Genomic DNA, 23,223 nt, shown 5'->3' with positions numbered 1-23,223 from the left:
CCCCGTGGTACTTCCTTCTGTACGGCTAGGCCTGTTCTAGTTACAGGACCTAAAAATTGTTACCACATATAGTTATTTACAGTTTTCTGTGTGTGCGTGTTTCCTGGTCTGTTTAAATTAGAAGACCTAGTTTCTGTTCCACTGGGCTATGCCCGTTTAAGTTAGAGGACCTAGTCCTCGTGGTACTTTCTTTTGTAGGGCTAGGCCCGTTTTAGTTAGAGGACCTAATCCTCTTCCCTCATTTTTCTTCTTCTTCCTATCCTGTATGTTTGTGTGTGAAATGTCTAAAGAGAGTAAGGAGCACAAACCTTCGGGTTTTAAGAAGTGCATGAAATGCTCCCAAAAGATGTCTTTAATGGATGGCCACAGTAGCTGTGTCTACTGTTTAGGGGCCATCCACCTGCAGGAATCATGCTTGTTCTGCGATGCTTTCTCTTCTAGGGTGTTACAGGAGAGAAAGAACAAGCTTATACTCAAGGGTGTACTAAATCCATCTTTTGAGGAAGTTCTATCCAGTTCATCGGCTTCCTCCATGTCTGGCAAATCTGAGTCTTCAAAAAGGACTTCTCCAGCACCGGCTGGTGTCTCGGAGCCGCCTTCTAAACAGTCATAGTCTGCCTCCTTGACTCCACTGCCTTCGGAGCCACAGGAGAGCACTATTGTGGTGTCAGAGTCGGTTCCAAGTGTTTCAGAGCCGATCTCGGAACCGATTGAATCAGCAATTGAATTTGCTTCTCGGAGCCGGTCTTTGGATTCCCTACCGGTTTCTGTGTTACTGAAGTCTCCAGTGCCCCCTAGATCAAGATCTCCTACTATGTCTTCCAGATCTTCCAGGAGCCTTTCGGAAGAAGATGTGGAGAGGGTAGTGTTGAGACTCCTGAAGTCGTCAGCCTTACCAAAATTATTGTTGGCTCTGACCCAGTCGGCTCTGGAGCCACTCGATCCAGCTTTGCCTGTGTCTGCTATTCCTCCTCAGAGCCATGTTGGCCCTTCGGAGCCGGAGTGCTTGGTGCCATCAGAGGTACTTTCGACTTCGGCTCCCTTTGTCGCTGCTTTGGAGCCGAAGCTCTCCTGTTGGCGCAGACAGGGAGGGTTGGAATCTATCATCTTTGGTTCCGATCCGTCCTCTTGTTGCGTCGGCCAGGGTGAGGTCGGACCCTGCATCTGTCTCGGAGCCGATGGCTCTGGCTCCGACGTCAACCTTGTCTCTTCGGAGCAGGGGAAGTCTTCGGAGTCGGAGAGGTCTGCGTTTGAGATGATGAGGAGCGTGCTGTCTCATTCTCTAGCCCCTACCAGTGGTACCAGTACTCTTCCCCCTAGGGCACCCACTTTGGTCTTAGCCCCTATTCTCTCCGGAGACAGCAGAGACCCTCAGCCTCAAGAGCCATCGGCTGGTGGCCCCCACTTGTCCGAGGCCTCCCTGGAATGCCTTTTTGAGGAGCCTCCCCGGAAGAGGCTATGTAAGAGGAAGCAAGTTGACTCCCAGAATGAGTCCTTAACATTGGACACTGACCTCGAGAAGTCGGAAGGGTCCCCCAAGTCGTCCTCTGATGTCTCCTTCATGTACATCTTGGAGATTCTTAAGCAGAGGTGCGACTGGCCCACTGTCAACCCTTCTGATGAGGAGTCTGTGTACCTGAAGGCTTTTGGGTCTCAACCTTCTGTCTCTTGGGTGTCTCCACGTTTTAACGAACTGATGGGATCTAGTTAGTCAAAAGGTGTGGAATACTCCTGATGCCGTGGAGCCAGTTCCCAGGAAACCCAATAAGTTTCTGTCTGCCCCTCCTGGTAAAGTGTTTTTGTCTAGGGTCGTTCCCGTAAATGCCATGGTGGTGGCGGCGGCCACAAAGCAGTAGCAGGCAGAGATGACTACTTCTGTTCATCCGCCAAATAAGGATTCTTAACAGATGGACAGATTTGGGAAGCGTGTCTTTAGTTCAGTGGCATTTACCCTTCGATCGTTGAACTGTCTCACTCAATTCACGAGATTACAGAGGGATCTCCTCAAGGAGTTAGGAGATTCTATACAAGGTGCTTGTACTGAGGGAGTCCCTGACAAGATCTCTGCTCAGTTGTCCACCTTAAATTCTATAGTTAACTCCTCCATGCGGCTTATCTCCTGTGCGGCTGATGGAGTGAGTAGAGCAGCGGGTTCAGGAGTTGCCCTGAGGCGTCACTCCTGGATGCGCTTATGTAATTTTGCAGAACCGTTCAAGCCTATTTTCACCAGCGCCCCATTTGATGGTTCCTCATTGTTTGGTTCCAAGGTGAAGGGCATACTCATTCGGTGTGAGCAAGAAGGAAAGATGCTTTCTGCCATGGGTGTACGTTTTACTGTTCCCTCTCGACCATACCTTAAGGGTCAAAGGGGCAGTAAAATGTGGGTCAAAAAGTCCCAGAGGGTCTTTCCGGACACACAGGGTGAATCAGGGTGAATCCTCCTCCAGAGGAGGGGGAGGAATTGGGAGACATCGCCCTAGAGGCAGGGGCGGCCCACAATATCAGTAAGGCCGTGATTCCTTTTGGGGACGGCCTTTTCAGCGCTCCTGATGCGAAGCCCGACTGCATTTCTCTGGGGCCGGGGGTCGCATTTCTTTGTATTCAGAAGCCTTGCTAAATATTACTCAAGACAAGTGGTACAAAGAATTATTACCAGAGGCTATATCATACCCTTTTCTCTTCCACCGTTTGTTCCCAAGAAGATCCCAGATGTACCACCCAATCACAGGGATCAGGCAACTGTGGAGATCTACAAGTTGCTGTTAAAAAGAGTCATCCAGTCCATCCCAGCAGACCACATAGGATCCGGAACCTACTCCAGGTTCTTTTTAGACCCAAAACGAACTGGAGATTGGAGGCCAATATTGGACCTCAGCAGGTTAAACGAATCTGTGAAGGACAAGTTCCGGATGGTAACTCTGCAGTCGATACTCCCTTTGTTAGGGAAAGATGATTGGATGTGCTCTCTAGATCTGCAAGATGCCTACTACCATATAGAAATGGACAGGCGTCCAGGAGCCATCTACGCTTCCGGCTGGGAGCCAGTCATTATCAGTTTCGTGCTCTGCCCTTTGGTCTCACCACAGCCCCCAGGGTGTTCACCAAATGCATGGCAGTAGTGACAGCTCACCTGAGACGTCAAGGATTCAAGGTGTTTCCGTATTTGGATCACTGGCTCCTGACTGCCCCCACCAGGCATCTACTCCTCCAAAACAGAGACGCCACTATTCAACTTTGTGCTCAGTTAGGGATCACCATAAATTGGGAAAAATCTGCATTATTGCCCTCTCAATTTGTGATTTTTATAGGTGCAGAAGTAGACACTGTGAACATGACAACTCATCTCCCCACTGACAGAGCACAAAACTTAATCTCTCAAATTCAACATCTTCTCCCGTTGCGGAAGGTCAAAGTGAAGTGGGTTCTTCAGCTCCTCGGGACTATGGCTTCCACCATTCTATTAGTACCATTAGCCAGGTTGCACATGGGAATCCTCCAGTGTCTCCTGTCTTCTCAGTGGTCCTTCCAATATTTCCCGCTGAGTCATCCTATCCTGCTGACGGATTCATGCAAGAAGGACCTTCTTTGGTGGATAGCCCCCAACCAGTTGATCACGGGTGCCCCCTTTGTTCCTGCCCAACCCATTGCCACTGTGACCACGGATGCCTCCCAGATCGGGGGGGGGGCATTATCTCTGCAGGACTGTCCACTGCACATGCCAAGAACACGAGGTTCACCTGCATATCAGTGTTCTGGAGATGAGGGCGGTGCTCTTGGCATTGCAAGCACTTCAAGACTTTCTTCCTCTCAGGACCATTACGATACAATCAGACAGCATGTCGGTAGTTTGGTATGTCAACAAACAGGGCAGTACCAGATCTTACCCACTCTGTCGAGAGGCCATGCGAGTTTGGGAATGGGTGATTTCTTCCCAGCGCTTTCTCGTTGCAATGCACATTCCAGGGACGACCAGCGTGATAGCCAACAAGCTCAGCCGGGCGATCCTACTGCCTCACGAGTGGTCTCTGAAACAAGAAACAGCAGAACAGATTTTCCCCAAATGGGGACAGCCTTACTGCAACCTCTTTGCCAGCCCAGTCAATACCAATGCAGCAGCTATTTTTTCCTCATTCCCCCTCCAGGAGAGATACACAGAGACGCTCTGGCTCACGATTGGCCCATGGGACTTCTGTATGCTTTTCCTCCATTTCCTCTCATTTCCAATGTGATTCAGAAAGCCAGTCAGCTGGGAAGCAAGTTGATCCTCATTGCTTCTTACTGGCCTCGTCAGGTCTGGTTCCCCTTTTCTCAAGCCTCTTCTCCTGGATGGTCCTTGGATCCTGGACCCAGCTCTAGATCTGTTGACTCACATGTCAGGTTCACTACATCCCTCAATCCACACCCTCAGGTTGACAGCGTGGCTGCTCCAGTTCCATCCCTAGTCAGGCTTCATGATGCATCATCCTCAGTATCACATATTCTTATGTCCTCTCATAAACCTTCACCTAGGAGGCTGTATTGGCAGTAAATGGAAAAGATTTTCTGTTTGGGCACAGAAAATGAATGTAGATCCCTACACTGCTTCTATCTCTGTGATTTTGGAATTTCTCTCTGAGCTTTTTCAACAAGGTGCTGCCGCCGCTATTATCAGAGTCCAGTTGGCGGCAATTTCTCATTTTCACTTAGGGTTTCCAGATAACAATTTAATGTCTCATAAGCTGTGCAAGACCTTTTTGAAAGGAATCACTCTTTTGAGACCACCACTGCAAGAACCTGTGGCTTCTTCGGATTTAAATTTTGTGTTGTCCAAACTGACTTCTCCCCCGTTTGAACCTTCCCACTCATCTTCATTGAAATTTTTGTCTTGGAAGACTTTGTTTTTTGCAGCTATTACGTCAGCTAGACTGGTATCGGAGCTCCAAGCCTTGTCTGTTAAGCCACCTTATTTGATCTTTCACAAAGACAGGGTATCACTGCATACTAATCCCTCCTTTGTAGTTTGTTCCCCTGCTACCTTAAATCAATCCGTAGAACTCCCAGTTTTATTCTCTAATCACTGTAATGCAGCTGAATACTGTTTTCATCAGCTGGACGTTTATAGACAACTACTTTTTATTTACAGCGGACCAAGGAATTTAGGAAATCAGATCAACTATTCATTTCCATATTGGGCTTACCAGTTTCTAAAGTGACACTATCTAACTGGATTTCCAGTTGCATAGCCTTTATCTACAGTTTGGAGGGCAGACCTTTACCCTGCAGAATCGAGGCTCATTCTACCAGGTCGCGGTCTACCTCTGCAGCCTTTCAAGCCAGGGTCCCACTTGATAATATTTGTGCAGCAGCTACGTGGGCTAACCCTCACACTTTTATTATGCATTACAAATTAGATTTAGCTTCCAGGGGTAGAGCATCCTTTGGCTCCACGGTGCTTAGGAGTATTTTCCAGTGAGCCACCCAAGAATAAGGCCCCAGGGACGCTGTCCCATATGTAAAAATGAAGGTGAGATTGGACTACACAACATAAAGAAGTTATGTACTCACCAAAACGTTCCATATTGGTAGTCCATCTCACCCTTCATTTTTACCAACCTGCCCTCCTGTCCCCATCCTGGAAGATCTGGAGATAATAATAATAATAACTGGGTTATCTTTGGTTGGAGACCCTTTAGTATTGGTTTGCCTGTTATGGGTTTTTTCTTTTAGTGAGCAGCAAACAAGATCTGGGGGGTTGTACTGGTGCACTATGGGATACCTGCTTAGCCACAAGCCAACCAGAAGCCTTCGAGCTTGTAAATCGGCCAAGTCAGAGCCGAGGATTGGCTCTGAACCCATATGTAAAAATGAAGGGTGAGATGGACTACCAACATGGAATGTTATGTTGAGTACATAACTTCTTTTTTCATTTTCTGAGATAGAACGACTTGTCAAGAGTAGGGTAGAAACTGTTTGTATTCTTCTGAATGTCATTAAAATGAACTAATGATTCCTGTTGACCACAAATTGCAGACCTTGAGTAGTAGCTTTATGCAGGACTATCTGGGTTATTTGTTGCCATTTAACATGAAGATGAGAAGGTTATGGACTTTGTCCTTGCATCAGGTTTTTAAATTAATTTTTAAAACTGACATTGCCATACAACATGTGTTCCTGGAGGGACATATTTCACATGAGATATAATACCATTGCTTTTCCATTTGCCTGCTCTTTTAATCTAGATATTAAGTCTATGGCTGTTGTCAGCAAAGAATAAGGTATTTCCCCCCAGTGTCATTATCAAACTTTTATAGAGATTACAGTCACTTCAGCTTAATGGACTACATGATAACCAGGCAGCAAAGATGTAATTTTGCATACCCATCTTGGTACTTACCAGATCGTGGCTGTGTTAATATCCTGTCTATGAAAAATCACAATCAGGAGATGAGATTGCATGCACTAATTGGTTGAGTATTGCACGTACATTGAACATATTTGACTTGAACTAAGAATATGGATACAACTATCTCCTCAAACACAGTGACAGAAGTCATGCAGCAGTGGCCCTGGGAACCTGTCCTTTTGTAGCACCTTCCACAGAACAGTCTGGCCCACAGGTTCATACGTGTTCTCCACCTCCACACAACATAGTACTGGCAGAGTGCTGTAACTGCTACACTTTCTGTGCAAGGGCAGAGTGTTGATCAGTTTTCTTTGGCTTTCTTTAGAATCAGAGGTTTATCTTTTGGAAGGAGTCTTCTATCCAGCACCCTGGCACAGGCATTAACTGGGAAACTGAGGAACATGGCACCTCTGTAATTTATTTCTCATATTCCCCATTTGGAAATGGGGATCACTACTTGAGTTTGCCATTGCAGAGGCTCTGTCACAGCCTTTCACATCAATATTGACAGTGTGTTAACCCTCATATGTAGTTTACAGCACCTTCACCATTTCTGTCTGAACTCTCATTCACTCATGTAGCCTTACTGCAGCACAACTGTATAATTAATTGCCATAGTAACCTTATTTGAAGAAAACAATCCAGTCACATATCTGCTTTTGACACTTTGGCCATAGAGGATGGTGTCCACCTGGTTCAGGAATGTCTCAAAGTACTGCAGCCTCCGGTGTCCCTAGTCAAGACCAGAATTTCTCTTCCTCTGAATACATCCTGAGTGATCTGTTTTTTTTTTTTTTTCATTTCAGTCACCAGATGACTTGCCATAAGCTCTTTGAGATTGTCCTGAAGTCATAGTAAAAGCCTTTCCCAGACAACTTCCAACTTTGTTCTTTGCTTTGACTGCTATAGCTGACATTTCCGTGACTTGTTCCTACTTGCCACCGAAATCAGAGGCTCGCCATTCTTACACTCATAAGTGACCTCCTTCAACTTGATTGCTTTAACACCAAAAAGCCTCACGAACCAATAAAAACAAAAAGACGCCAAGGACACAGTCTATCAAAGTCAGCTGTTGCACGTAATGAACACTCTGCCACAGTCAGCTTTTGCACGATGTAAAAACTCTGCCAGAAGTAACTGTTACACCAATATAAGCCAAAGCAGTAATCCAGGTGTAAAACAGAGAGAAAGACAAGCCACCAGACTTGAAAAAATAACGTAAGAACTTTTATTATACCACAAGCACTTTCGGAAGGCTTCGTATCCTTCCTTCCTCAGACAAAATCTAAACACTAGTACATCCATTGTCTGCTTTAAATAACAGCGTGATTAGTGATAGTTCAATTAGTGATTATTCAATTAACCACCATATTCTACTATTTGAACTGAATCTCATACACTTTATAAATAAATAATTAAAAGTTACTAAATGTGATTAAACATAACTTACTTAGTACTTTAATAATATTTGTCCCTACTAAACAGTTCATATAAAAGATTGGTAGAAAGTGATATGTTATGCTTTACTTAGACCTACTACCCTAAATATGTTCTCCCACCAGCAAGCAATACAGCAAAAGATCCCTGACTGTCACCTAGGAAACTGCTACGTTGCCGGGTTGTTTAAACATTATGCTAATTGTAGTTATGTTAAAATCCAATAAGATACTACATTGTACTTATTTAATTAATATTGTTGTCGACTTAATAAAATCTTGTACAACATGTCAAATAAGTTGCAATACAATATATACAAGTGTCTTAAAAACCTCAAAAACATATAAAATAAGACCTTACACTAGGGTCTCTTATATATTACCAATATTCCGTGCCCTCGAGAACACCAGTGCGAGAGCCACCTATAAAGGATCCTTCCCGTTTTGTTTTAAACCGAGTAGTTATCTCCTTAGGGCTAAAAGTTTTAAAATACAGGTCAACGAAATAGTATCGTTTAACCCTGGAAACATATGTGCGGCCGTCCTTAGTTGCCATAAAAGTTCCTCTTTTTCTAACAAAGTCTGCCATGGGCCTAAATGGGGATCGGCCTTGATCTGTTTTAAGACCGTAAAACCAAAACAGTGGTCTTCATGTTCGTTAATATGGCAAGCTAGTGCGTTGTTAAAATCTTTTCTGGATACTGCATACAGGTGCTCATAGATTCGCTTGTTAAGTGCCCGCTCAGTCTTTCCAATATAGAAAGCCGGGCATTTCTTACAGGCCGCCAAATAGACCACTGATTTGGATGTACAGTTAAACCTCCCTGTCAATTTGTATTTCACCCCATTTATTAGTACCGAACTCCCTTCATGTACAAACTTACAGTACCTACAAAACCCACATACGGTCATACATTTATGCCTTTGAAAATCAGTGTTATTATTCTTTTCTAAAAGGGCTTTTAAATTAAATCCTTTCCTAAAGGTAATGTTCGGTGAATCACCCAATAACTGTTTTAAATGTCTGTCCTCCCTTATGTTTGCCCAGTTCTTCTGTAAGATGTTCCTGTTGAAGTAGTGGTCTATGGAAAATGTACATAAAAATCTTACCTCAATGTCAGGCTTTTTAGGGTCCTGCCTGTCTTGTTGTACACTCTGTTGATCTACACCTATCAAACTTTCTTGCCTCCATAAAATAGGTTTAAAGTGTCCAGATTCCCGTTTAAAACCCACTTCAGCTTTCACCTCTAGTATTAATGAGTGTGGATACCCTCTGTTTGCAAACATAGCAGTCAAATTTTTGCACTCCTCCTGAAAGTCCACATCCCTAGTTGTCATACGTGCCGCCCTTACCATCTGCCCCTTCACCACTGCTCTCTTTTGATGGTAAGGGTGGCAACTACTAAAGTGGAGAAAACTGTTGGAATAAGTGGGTTTTCGATGAATTATACTAATGAATCTGGATCGCTCCATGTCTTTACTTAATTTGATGTCCAAAAAACTGATTTCCTTCTCATTGACTTCATATGTGAAGTCTAAGAAGTCAGTCAGTGTCCTGATGTCGTTTATGAATATTGTTGTAGTTTGCTTTGGCCCCCTCCACAAAAAGAACATGTCGTCCTGGTACCTAGTATACCAGGCGACATGTTCTTTGAACAGGCTGTTAGTAAATAACAACTTATTTTCCCATTGTGCCATTACACAATTGGCAAATGACCCCCCACAGGGTGACCCCATTGCGACCCCAGAGGATTGCCTGTAAATACAGTTGTTAAAAGAAAAGAAGTTGTATTTTAACACTAACTCTAGTAAGGTCTCAATGGTGAGTATCACATTCTGTTCTACCTTCTTCTCTTCTAGGAACTCCCTGATCCATTGCAACCCTAATTGTTGTGGAATGACTGTATATAAGTCTTTAACATCCACTGTCATGAATGTTAAATTAGGGTCAAAAGGTATCTTGTTAATGTCCTCCAGGAAGCCCCATGAGTCCTTACATATATGTGTTTCTTTTACAATGTATGGTTTCAAAAGGCTGTCCACATATTTGGCACAAGCTGTAAGTATGGACCCTCTACCGTCCACTATTGGTCTAAAAGGGGGGTCATTTACTGACTTGTGAATTTTGGGGGCCCCAAAGAAGGATGGCATTCTAGGTGATGTCATGTTAAGGTAAGTATGTGTGTCAATATCGATAATGTCCTCTAAGAAAAGATCTTCAATTGTCGCCCTAATCCTCCCATGTGCCATGTTCACTTCGTTGATGCTAATATCCTCATATGGGCCATCGTCTAAGTGAGTAGTTAGTTTGTTGATGTAGTCCACCTGATTCATAAACACTAACCCTCCCCCTTTATCGGGTTTCATAACTCGAATGTTACAATCCTGTAATAGCTTTATGAAATCCCGTTCTTCGGTTGTTATGTTGAGGGTGTGTTTACTGTTGCTAATTTTACTAGCAGCCAAGAACCTTAAATCTAGTTCACATGATTTCTCAAATGTTTTAAGGTTACTGACCAAAGGTGGATTGAACAGGCTAGATATTCTAAATGGTTTAACAAGTGAAGAATTATTACCTAGAACTGCCAAAAGGTTAAGTTTACGGACAAACAGTTTCAGGTCTACAATAGTCTTTACTAAGTCCATGTGAGTGTCAGGAACAAAGGACAGTCCTTTAGAGAAAAAGTCAGCCATTTCAGTAGTAATGTCAAGGGTAGTATAATTAAATATCTTAAAATCTCCCTCGTTATTATAGATCATTGTAGGCTGACTTATTCCCTTTATCATTTCTTCTTCTGGTTCTGTTTGTTCTTTACACTCGGCTGGTTCCTGTTCGATCTCAAGTTCCTCTGTTGTTGGTACTGGCCCTGCCCAAAATCCTGGTTGTGTTCTATTCCTGTTTGTCCAACCCCAATGTTCCCATTAATCTGTTGTTGTCCGTTGTTGTTAATAGCCCCATTAAAAGAATGTTGCTGTTGTTGCTCCGGATTGTTGACTCCCCTTCCATCCCCTACTACAAATGGGTCACCTTCCTTGTAACCTTCCTCAAGGAAGGTATCTAGCTGGTACATGTTCTGATTACTATTGTGACTAGTGTCATTATTTGGTTTGGGCAAGTGACCACCTAGTTTGTTCTTAGGTTGGCCTATCTGTGGTGGCCTAGGGTATGCCTTGTTTTCTGCGTACTGTTTCATGTCTCTCATGATTTTCTTCTTTTTATTATCACACAGTTTGTGAGTAGTGGCTTCGATGCTGGAAAATATTCGGGAGTAATCGTATTTGTATCTCAAAAAGTTTTGGTTTTTCGTAATTTCTTGCTCCAAATTAGCCAAGTCTACCCTGTAATCATTGACCTGTTGTGTGTAATGGTCAATCAATAAGCCCATGTACTCAAAACTGTGTCTATCAAACAGTACTATAAGTTCCTTGTGGAACTGTGAACCTTCCTGTAGGCCCACAGGAAATCTCCACTGCCTAAGCCCCTTAGGCACGATCTTTTTAACCAGACATTCCCCTAGATAAGAAATCTCTAGTTGTAATTTTTTACACTTGAAGAGTTTATAATCAAACTCCCCAATCAACGTAGCAATATTATTCAAGCTCCGTTCTTCCAACTTGATTGCTTTGTTCATGAGAATTATCAACACTACAAGCACTGACCACATTTTGGCCAGAGCTCCTTGACATTGTCTTAACTGTTGAGGTTTTGAACGAGCTTCACTCGCACATTACATCACTGATCTCTGGAAGTATGTGAGAGAAGCTCCTATAGATGTAGGAGTTGAATTCATCATGCATATAGGCAGTCTCTGGGCATGCTTAATAAACGATTGGCTTTCCTGGGTCTTAACAGCTGCCATCATAGCCAGCTTGAACCATTCCTAATCATTAGACAGCTCAGAACCTCTGACCTGAATGTCCAGAACACAAGTTATCATTTCTGATGATATGACTACAGTCATTCAGAAGCCAGTGGCTAAATGTTTTCATTGTTCATAGGTCAATATCAGGCTGTAGATCCAGAGGACCATTAGTAACTTAGCCACAATACCTTAGGTTATAGGTACTCATTGAGATTAGTTTGTACCTACTTTCAGCCTCTTTTCAAGAGGATTGAGGGCCCATACATAGGGTGTATTTATGATTGCCAGTTCTTTCATCTAGGGTATGCTTAAAGAGCATCAGGATGCTACTTTACATCCAAAGAAAGTCTATTCCATAAAAGAGGGATTCTTTGTTATATAGCCCTATCTTGCCAGTAGGTCCTGTTTGTTTCAGTGGAAGTTAAGATCACTCGAGCAGGTGTTGAGAGTTACACGTTTTGTAGATATGCAGGAGTTCATTCAGGATTTTATCCTTTGAAGCTGTGTAGGCTACACAAAGACCGTGTCAAGAGTCTGTAGGAAACAGAAAAAAGAGAGAGCGCTTTATGGTGGTCTTGGTAGCTCAGGGAACATGTGCCCTTGGTTATCTTAATGAGGAAACACTGTGGCCTCTTGAGACTGAGTCAGACGCTTAGGCACGTACCATAGGATGCTATTAGTGTTATGGGCATACGGGTGGAGTAGAGAAGAATAACGTCCTTGGATCTTGAAGAAATATCTCTGGTGATTAGTCTGGCAAGGTAAAATGATTTCCTAATAGTGGATACATGATGATCAAAGGAAAGGTCATTGATTACAAAAGTGCCCAGCTCCCTAATATGAGTCTGCTTTCAAAAGGGTGCATGGGTACTGCCCAAGAACAAAGTGCTGCATTTCTTTTAGGCTACGGTCCAAGCACCACTTACTTGTGCATGCTAGTCCTTCCTGAATAATTTGGAAGTTAGGGGAGTTAGTCAGCTCTGCAGACTTGGCCAGCCACAGGCCCTTGATATCGGCCTTGACATCATAGAAGTAAATTCCAAAGAGAAGTGGTTCTATGACCAATCTGTGAGACAGTGCTAGGAACTAATGCTTTCAAAGAATATGTGCCTCCCATATTAACAGTTTGGGTTTTGCCAGTAGCAGGTTTGCTGCTGAGTGAGTGACAGAGGTTTACATTTAGTTGGATTAACTTGTTGGTAATGACAGAATGTGGGATGTTATCAAAGACTTGTCCAGGTTCAGATAGGCAGTGTGAACCAATTTGCTTAGTGTAGTGCATCATTAATATCTTCAGAAAAGCCCACTAGTTTTAGGAGGCAGATTCTGCCGTTAACAAGTCCAAACTGGCTTGAATCCGGGGCTTATAGACATCCTACGCCTTGTTAATAAGTTCCATAATGGTGTATTCCATTACTTTGCAGATATGGCTAGTGAGGCATATAGGTCGGTAGTTTCCTATATCCTCATAGCTGGAAAGACACCATGGACACAGCATATAAATAAGTGCTTTTGTTCCTTTATTTCAAATTACAGAACTTAATCAGATGACTTCTAATGCTCATTTCTCTTCTGTGGTACAGGGTTTCATTCCCACATTCCTCATTTGGCTAATAAATGACCTTGAGTAAGTCACTTAACCAGGGAGTGTTTGGAGGCAGCTGGGAATCCGGGGTTGCAAGCTTAGTAACTATCTATGAACCTGTAAAGGTACAGTTTTCACAAACCTATATTGTCAGATATGCAGATAAAATGTTCACACACAGTACAATTTTATTAAGTATGTTGTGGGATAATCAGGAAGAAAATTTCATGATTGTACAGATTCACAAGATGTTCATCGTGCATACAGCTGCAGTAATTACAGATGGGTTCTCTGCCGTCAGGCGGGTCTTCGGTCGGCCGAATTCCAAAGTCTAGGTCCGGCGTCGGTTGTTGTCGCTTTCTTTCCTGATGTCAGTGTGACAGGGGTATATAAGACACAGCCGACGCCATTTTCTTCAGTCTTTTTTGCCACGCGGTGCCCGAAGCAGAAGCAGTTCGCAAGTGCCAGTCGGCCAGCTCCTGAAATTACAAAAATTTGGAAATCGAAGTCTTCTTTAAAGCTAAGTACCCCGTTGGGGAAACTTTTCTTGCCTCAGACTGATGTCAGACAAAGTTAACATTTGTATTTCTTGTGGGAAGCAAATACCGCATAAGGATTTCCATTCCCTCTGCATACCTTTTTTAGGCCTAGACCACGACGTCTCGGGCTGTCGCTTTTGCGCTACTTTCAATAAACGCACTATTAAGCGTCGGGCGGAGTTCGCCCAGCACTTTTTTGGTAAAGCTTTTGATTATAAAATGTCGTCGGAGACTCCGACTACCGTTTTGTCCAAGCAATGCAAGGACAAAGACCGACACGCGAGGTCCACGGTCTCCACCGACAACACGCCAAAACCGGCTACACATGGTCCGGTTCTCAGAGAGGCGCCTACGCAGCCCCTGACTACCGACGACACTTCTCTGGTGGTGTCTTCTGTAACCGAGACCGCAGGTGCCTCGGCCCATACCCAGACTACAGCTACCGAAGCCACTGTGAGTGTTGAGCCTCCTAATGTGGACAGGTCCACTTCCGCCCATGGTGTCTTTAGACCCTCATCTTTCTTTTCCATAAAGGCCTTTACTAAGTCCAAATCAGCCATGCATCCCAAGAGGCCTGTTGCACAGGGCCCATCTCCAGGCCCCATGCCTAAAAAGCAGATGCTAAAAATTGCTGAGGATTTAATTACTCTTATCAGGGGTTCCCAACCCCCTCCGGACAAGAGACCCAGAGTGGAGGAAGATTCTCCCTCTTCTGACCAGGGCTCCATTATTTCAGAACATTCTGATGAAGAGGAACACTCGTACTCCCCTTTTGAAGATTCTGATGCAGAGCAGTCCATTCCTTCTGTATCTCCCCCAGAGGATTTTCCTTTTGGGGAAACCTTGCATACCTTGAGGGAACACTTCCATTGGGAAGGCCAAGATTTTTCTGATTCCAAGAAAAGACTTAGGGAATTTCTTTTGCTACCTCAACACAGACCTCTGGCGATACCTCCTGTCTTGGACATACTTGATGATGTTTACTCAGAGGCTTACCTTAATCCGGATTCCCTGCCTCCTGCCCCAGTCAAGCCTGATAGGTACTACAGAGTTCCTTACTCTCACCAATTTCTTTACAAAAGCCATAATGCTGACCCTGAAACCATTTCTCAAGGCTCCAAGGGAATGAAGGCCTCTACTGCTAAGAATCCACTACCTTCCGAAAGAGAGTCTAGATCCTTAGAAAGGTGGGGAAAAAAGGTATATACCTCGGCCACCCTAGCCATGAGGGCCTTAAATTGTCAGTTCCATATGCCTAAATATCAGCAGTTTCTGTTATCACAATTAAGGAATAAAATGTCACAACCTGAACAACCAGATTTTAAGGAGTTGCAGGATATGATGCATAGTGCAGAACAAGTGGGTAAGCACACCTTACAATGTGGCTATGATGCTCTAGAGGCCTGAAGTAGAGATGCTGTTACAGGATCAGTCATTCGTAGACATGCCTGGCTTAGGGAACAAACCTTACCTGATCATGTTAAAGCTAAACTACTAGATGCTCCTTTACAAAAGGATGTATTATTTGGTACTAATGCTGAGGAGATACTACGGAAAATGGAAGAAAAAGCTAAATCTATGCAAACTGTCAAAGCTTTTCTACAGGTTCAACCACCACGTTTTAGCAGAAATTGGCCTTCAAAAAACTGGTCCTTTCCAGCCACGGACAAGCCCCAAAGAGGTAGATATAGGCACACAAAGGGCAGAGGACAATCTCAAGGATCATATAGAGGCAGACAATGGCAAACTCCAGCACCAAGAGGTGGCGAAGACAGTACACAACAATACAGGAAACAAACCCAATGACTTTCCCCTTTTCATGCCAAGCAAGTCTCAGCTAACAACACCCTTGGGAGAAAAGCTGGCATTATTTACAAGGAATTGGCATATTATCACAACAGACAAATGGATCCTGGACATTATAAACAGAGGCTACAGATTTCATTTTCACACACTTCCAAAAATGAGAGGCATGCCGAACCTGCCACACAATCAAAGGGCAGAGGCTCAAATACAAATTTCAAAGCTCATGGACATGACAGCTATTCAAGAGGTACCTACTCACGAACAAGGTCAAGGTTTTTATTCCAGACTATTCCTGGTACCAAGGAAAGGAACCGACTGGAGACCCATTTTGGACTTATCCATCCTAAACACATTTCTACTCTTACCAAAATTCAAGATGCTCACCTTACAGCAGCTTCTTTCCATGCTGGGCAAGGAGTTTTGGCTGGTAACATTGGACCTCAAGGAGGCATACCTGCATGCCCAAGCAGACAAAGCTGCAGAAGATACCTCAGATTTCTTGCAGGTTCAATCCACTATCAATTCTCTGCATTGCCCTTTGGCTTATCTACTGCGCCCAGAGTATTCACGAAATGCCTGGCATCAGTAATTGCCTACTGCAGACTTCAAGGGATACAAATTTACCCTTATTTGGACGATTGCCTGATCCAAGCGGACAGCAAACACATACTTCTGGAACATCTGGCTTATGTAACACGGTTATTGAATTCTCTGGGATACACAGTCAACAAAGAGAAATCCAGGCTAACACCATCTCAGAAAATAACTTTCCTGGGTGCCAACTTGGACACAAACACCCAGATGGCCTATCTTATGCCAGAAAAACAGGGGCAACTAACTCAGTACTTCAGAATACTAGCAAATTGTACCAGGCTAACTGCAAGGAAAATCCTGCAGGCTCTGGGCTTCATGGCATCTTTCATTCTTCTAATCCCATGTGCAAAGTTGCATATGAGGAAACTTCAATGGTACCTAAAAAACCTATGGTCTCAACACAGCCACAGTTTGGAAACAATAATACCAATAATCCCATGTTTGCAGGAGGAATTTTTATGGTGGGCCCAAGCATGCAAAACAAACACAGGTCTACCATTCTGCAAGCCTCTAGCAAATCAAGTCATCACAACAGATGCCTCCGACTACGCCTGGGGGGCACACATGACAGACAGGTGCATTCAGGGCAGCTGGTCCCAAAAGGAAAAGCACCTTCACATCAATCAAAAGGAAATGCTAGCAGTGATAAATGCAATTACAGCTTTCAAGGACCTCCTGCATCCAGGGCAATTATTGATAAGAACAGACAACACCACAGTAATGTGGTACATAAACAAACAAGGAGGAACACATTCATACCCCCTGTGCAGGCTAGCCATGTCACTTTGGAACTTGGCTCTGGAATGGCAAATCGAACTTCATGCACAGTACCTGCCAGGATTGGAAAACACGCTGGCAGACAATCTAAGCAGAAATATGACAGACCCACACGAATGGAAGTTGCATCCTCAAGTGTTTACAAAGATAATCCAAGTGTGGGGAAGGCCAGACATAGATCTCTTTGCCTCCCACAGGAATCATCAATTGACAGAGTTCTGCTCAAGGACTTTCCATCCAAAGGCCTGGAGAGTGGACGCCCTTTCTTTCAGTTGGGCAGCATGGACAGTTTACGCCTTCCCTCCTTTGCCTCTTCTGCCCAAGGTGCTCTTGAAACCAAGAGCAGACAGACCGAAGATGGTACTGATTGCTCTAGACTGGCCAAGACAACACTGGTACCCACTACTGAGGAGCCTAACACATACTCCTCCCTGGACCCTACCTCTAATGCCTCTTCTACTGACTCAGCACAGCTACAAAACTCTTCACAGTCAGCTGAAAACACTCAATCTGGCTGCATGGAAAATTCCTTAACACCACAACAGACCCTACTCTCCAAAGAGGTGCAGGATGTCATTTTGGAGGCCAGAAGGCCATCTACTAGAAAGGCTTACTCCGCAAAATGGAAACGGTTTTGCGCTTGGAATGATAAAAGGCCAGGATCCTAGAAAACTGAATTTGCCTCAGATATTACAGTATCTAGCTGAGCTGTTGAACAGTGGACTTTCATTTTCCTCCATCAAAATTCATGCCTCAGCCATTTCTGCAGAATACAACACTGATCCACCCTTATTCTCTCATCCACTCTTAAGACAGTTCCTCAGAGGGGCTAAGAATATAAGACCTCCAAGGAAACAACCAATACCAGCCTGGGATCTTAATTACATTCTAGAAAAATTAACTTTGCCTCCCTTTGAACCAGCTGCCTCAACAGATTTGCAATATTTGTCCTGGAAAACAGCTTTCCTTCTGGCCATTACCTCAGCTCGTAGGGTTTCGGAACTACAAGTCCTCATGGCTGTGCAGCCCTTTCTCATCTTCCATCAGGACAGGGTTTCCCTACGAACCAACCCGTCATTTATGCCTAAGGTAGTATGCAGGGTAGCTTTAAATCAGGCCATACACTTACCTACCTTTTACCCCAATCCTCAAAACAAAGGGGAAAGGCTGCTACATTCCTTAGATATCCATAGACAGCTACGTTACTATTTGGACAGAACAAAGCCTTTCAGGAAATCAGAACAACTCTTTGTGTCTTATGCTGTAGGAGCTCAAGGAAAGCCAATTTCCAAACAGACAATTTCAAAATGGATAGGCCACTGCATACGGTTTTGTTACTCCTTTCATGGTAAATCTGTTCCTACAGGCATCAGATCCCACTCCACAAGGGCCACAGCTACCTCTACAGCCTTCCTCAGAGGAGTCCCTACCAAAGATATTTTGGAGGCAGCCACTTGGAGTTCTGTGCATACCTTCACAAAACACTACCACCTGCCTTTATACTCCAAAACTAGAGCAGGCTTTGCCACTGCTGTGTTGCAGGGCATTCTGGCTCTTCCCAGTTCCACCTAGTGCCTACCACCCTGTGCGTAGCTTTGGGATTCTACCCATCTGTAATTACTGCAGCTGTATGCACAATGAACATAGTACAGTTTTGTACCTACCGTAAATGTAGATGTTTGAGTGCTAATACAGCTGCAGTACAGGTTTCCCTCCCTCCTTCCCCTCTTGGTAAAGGCCTAGTGGCTAACACCTCCTCATACAACCTGATTGAGTTATCCTTCTATGGTATATTTGCTTGCAACTACTGATTTTTGGATTCTATTGCATTGCATGATTATATATATAATTTATGTATTGCCTTCCTTCTGGGGGCACCTGACATCTGGGGCAAGAAAGACTGAAGAAAATGGCGTCGGCTGTGTCTTGTATACCCCTGTCGCACTGACGTCAGGAAAGAAAGTGACAACAACCGACGCCGGACCTAGACTTTGGAATTCGGCCGACCGAGGACCCGCCTGACGGCAGAGAACCCATCTGTAATTACTGCAGCTGTATTAGCACTCGAACATCTACATTTATGGTAGGTACAAAACTGTACTTTGTAAGGCATACGGCAGACTGTAAGAATACAGATTGGAAAGATAAGAGGTAGCAAGGCTTAGATTGTACTTTTTATTTGGGTGATGGGGGGACACTTGCCTAGTCTGTCACATAGGTATTGAGAGAGAATGGCCTTGAAGTTTGATTTAGATTCAGTTAGTCTTGAGTTTTACAGGTAAGCTGTTTCAAAGTGTAGGGATACTGCATGTGGGGGGGGGGGGGGTAAAGGGACTTGCCAAGTGAATTTTGTGTTTAAGGACAGAGGTCAGCTCTTTTTCTTATGATTGCAAATATCCGTGGGATTTGTACTGTTGCATTAAGGATGATATGGTTGTATACTTACTGTATTGGTATAGTAGGGATTGAAACTCTTTAATTGCGAGTTGTTGATGAGATTGAGAAATCTTAACCACTGTAGCTTATACAAGGATGCATAGTGGTAAGTTTGTAAGGGTAGAGCAGTAGCAAATCTGGCTATTTTGTTACAGCATTGGGTGAGCTCATTTAGCTGAAGTGTTTAGCGATTTGTAAATATGGAGAGGCATATGTTAGAGTAGGTAGGAGATACAATGGCTTTATGCATAGAATTTGTTATAAAAAATATTTGACCCTGTATAAGTGGCCAGGTTTCTGAGGAGTCTTGTTGATGGTGTCAGATGTGGTGGATGTCAAATCTGAGTTGATTGGCAATTGTTGCACCTAGCAGTTTTGCATCTCGGATGGTCTCTATTTTTATATTTTGGGTTCAAGTTGTATTGAGTGTAGGGGCAGTTGTGTTCTAAGAGTGGAAGACATAATTTTAGTTTTTTGGAGTGTAATTTGTTTTGTGTTTTGAAGCCAGTTTTCAACTGAATTTTGTGTTTTGCATACGTTTCTGCAGCTGATGTATAGAGGGGCTGAACATACAAGAGTGGTGTTGTCTACATATTGAATTATTTTGGATGGACCTGTAGCTGTGTGGAACTTTTTGATAAATAGAGAATGGTCCTAGTATTGGTCCCTGTGGGACTCCGGTGTTTACAAGGAGATTTGCTGAGTGGGTGGATTCCCATTGACAGCTTGGTTTCTATTATTGGGTAACGTTGGAAATATAGTAGAGTTTGGTTGGACATGTTCAGGTCGTTTAAGCTGGGAGATGTTCTGTCGAATGCTTTTGATTGAGGAAGGTTGAGACTAATGGATTACTGTTGCAATGATTATTAATGATATTTAGTAGGCAAAGGAGGACTGCAGTTGCACTGTGTCCTGGGCAAATTCCATACCGAATGTTTAATAGTTTTGTCTGGAAATTTTTGAACATATGTACACATAAGGTTTTGGAGAATGGGGAAGAATAACGATTGGTCTTCAGTTGTTCATTTCTTCTGATGAGCCACCTTGAGTAGTCGGCTAACATACCTCTGTTTGCAGATGTTGGACATGTAATTTATTCATAGCCTTATTGATTAGTATGGGGACTGAATAAGCAAGAGATTAATTTGCTGTTTTTTTTTTCATAACCAGCTGGGAGATTATCTGCAAGATAGTGATTGTAGTTTTAAGCATTAGCAGGAGCTTTTTTATATGGAGGTTGTGGGTACAGCATAAAGTGGAAAAAAATTCTTGATTAGTGTTAGAGTAAGATGAAAAGAGGTGAGGTGTGGCATGAGGGGTGCTTGGTAGTGAGGTGGCTGCATTAGTGAAGTATGATTTGAAAGCTGCAGCAGTTTAATTTTCTAGCTGATTAGGCAGTGTATTTTGGCTAAGGGACTTTATCAGGTTTGAGTAACATTGATTGTGGCCCAGAAATAGTATAGGATCACTTTGTTTTGTTTTTGATAGTGTTCTTTTGTTGTCCTTATTTACCTTTTTAAGTGGTCTATAGTGTTGATATGTCTAGTGAGCTATTTTTGTGCCATAGTCGCCATATTTTCTCTTTCTTTAATATTTCTTTGTAGAGGAAGCTTTTTGGAATTATTTTCTTATGGGGGTGTGCTTGTTTACCATGTCTAGTAATATTACTCGAAGTGATACTTCCATCATCTAACAGGAGATTTTTTTGAGGATTTACCAGTTGCATTGGCTTAAATTTGGTTCAGTTGCAGACAAAGTTGTATTGTGAGGGAGGTTTGAGCTTACATTTGATCTGATTATGTAAGTTGGATGATAGCCGCTTTATGAGTTTGGCAGTTTACCAGATTGTGGCATATTTTCTAGATTTGTAGTCAGTATCAAGTCTGGATTGTGGTAGGACTCTGTATCAATGTGTGTAGGTACATGCTAAGTTTATTCAGATTGTCAGTATAGTTTTCACAGTTAATTATACCAAGAGATACTTTCTGTTCACTAAAAAAATGGCTATCTGATAATCAATGCGTCCTAAACAAACAAAAAAAAAAAAATAGACATTTGCTTTTTCTCCCTCGTTCTCTCTCAGCATAAATCAGTCTTTCTCAGCACATCCTCCAATAAGACCATCATAGAACCTGAACCACACAGTAAGCTCCTTGGTACCATCATAGATGATGAGCTCAAATTTAACTTGCATGTCTTACAAAGCATAAAAAAAAAAAACTCTAGGCCACCTATACCAAGATAGAAAATTTCTAACTCCCAGTGCTACACCCTCCCTGACTCAGGCTCTACTCTTCCCCTCCCTTCTCTACGCTGCCCCAGTCCTTACTAACTTAGACTTCAACCTTGTTCAAACTCCAACAAACCTACCACAAGGTAGCTAGATTTGCCACCAACTCGCATCACAACTCTCACCACTGCCTGTCGCTTAACCCTCTCCAATGGCTACAATTCCCTCAACAACTCCTACTATCTCCGTTACAAATCTTATACAGTATAGTATAAAACCATCCACCTGCACAGCCCTCTCATCTCTGGTATTCTCCTATACCCTTGCACGTACTCTCCGCACTTCAGACTACTCCTGGACATCTACCATCCCAGCAAAATTATTGGTAAATTACTCTACAAATCCTCCATAGACCAAGCTTGGAACAAACTCCCCACCCTAAACACTTCAAAAAGGAAGTAAAACTTCACCATCTTAACACTAAGACTTGTCCCTGTCATGCCCCTACCTAATCCACTACACTACTATAATGCCTCTCTCCTTCTCCACTGACTTCCATGTACTTATCCTCTCAATATTTTTCTTTTTTTCCTCACCATTTATAATCATTCTCCTTAGGTTTCACTGTTTCACCACATGTACACGATAGTACATGTTTGTGTATAACAAAAAAAAAAAAAAAAGATGTTCGTGTTTCACTGTTGCAGTCATTACATTTGGGTAATCTGCTGGCAGGTTGCCCTCAGTCGGCCTGAATTCCAAAGTCTTGGGTCCTGCGTCGATTGCGGTCTCCTCTTCCATAAAACAAGCAGCCAACGCCATTTTCTTCAGTCTTTCTTGCCACGCGGTGCCCGAAGCAGAAGCAGTTCGCAAGTGCCAGTCAGCCGACTCCTGATATTTTTGTGTTCAAGTTTCAGAACCGCAGTCTTCACTAAAGCGAAGTACCCCGTTGGGGAAACTTTTTTCTTGCTCCATACCGATGTCAGAAAAAGTTAATAATTGTATTACTTGTGGGAAGCAAATACCTCATAAGGATTTTCATTTATACTGTATTCCTTGCCTGGGCCCTGATCACAACATGCCTGGCTGTTGGTTTTGTGCTAGATTTAACCAATTCACTATTAAGCGTCGGTATATTTTTCCCCTCTCAATATTTTGGGAACAGGTTTAACTACCCTGAAATGTCTTCTGATAGCAATCCGACTACCGGAGTACACAAAAAACGCAAAGAAAAGGACAGAGACAGACTGTCAAAACCGACGACAAAACTTCTCTTCTAAGCCAGTCGCCGGATCGCCGGTACTCAGTGAGGTGCTTTCACAGCCCCTGATACCCACTACTTTTGAGTCGCAGGCCCCTACCGAGACCGATGTGGAGTCCGGCACGCTGCGAGATTCTCAAAGTATTGTACCCACGGATGTCTCTCCCTTGGATGGGTCTGGAGCCGCTGAGCAGGCTTCTGAGGGTGTATTCAGGCCTCAACATTTTTATATAAAACCGACGCCAGCTTCAAAATCAAAGACAACATCAACTTCTAAAGCTAAAAAATGACACATGAGCTACGTGCACAGGCCT

The 23,223-nt window shown here is 43.4% G+C and overlaps 1 protein-coding gene across 1 annotated transcript in view; it reads left to right on the top strand.

Moving 5' to 3' along the window:
* The window catches only part of GPCPD1 (glycerophosphocholine phosphodiesterase 1), a 1,148,488-nt gene that overhangs the window by 800,445 nt on the left and 324,820 nt on the right, over positions 1-23,223 (top strand). The window lies entirely within an intron of this gene.

This window comes from Protopterus annectens, chromosome 1.part2 (assembly GCF_019279795.1).
Source record: "Protopterus annectens isolate FY-2018-M chromosome 1.part2, PAN1.0, whole genome shotgun sequence".
In the NCBI taxonomy this organism is placed as follows: domain Eukaryota; kingdom Metazoa; phylum Chordata; order Ceratodontiformes; family Protopteridae; genus Protopterus; species Protopterus annectens.
The sequence above is the reverse complement of the archived record's forward strand: the minus strand, read 5'-3'. Positions and strand labels throughout refer to the sequence as shown.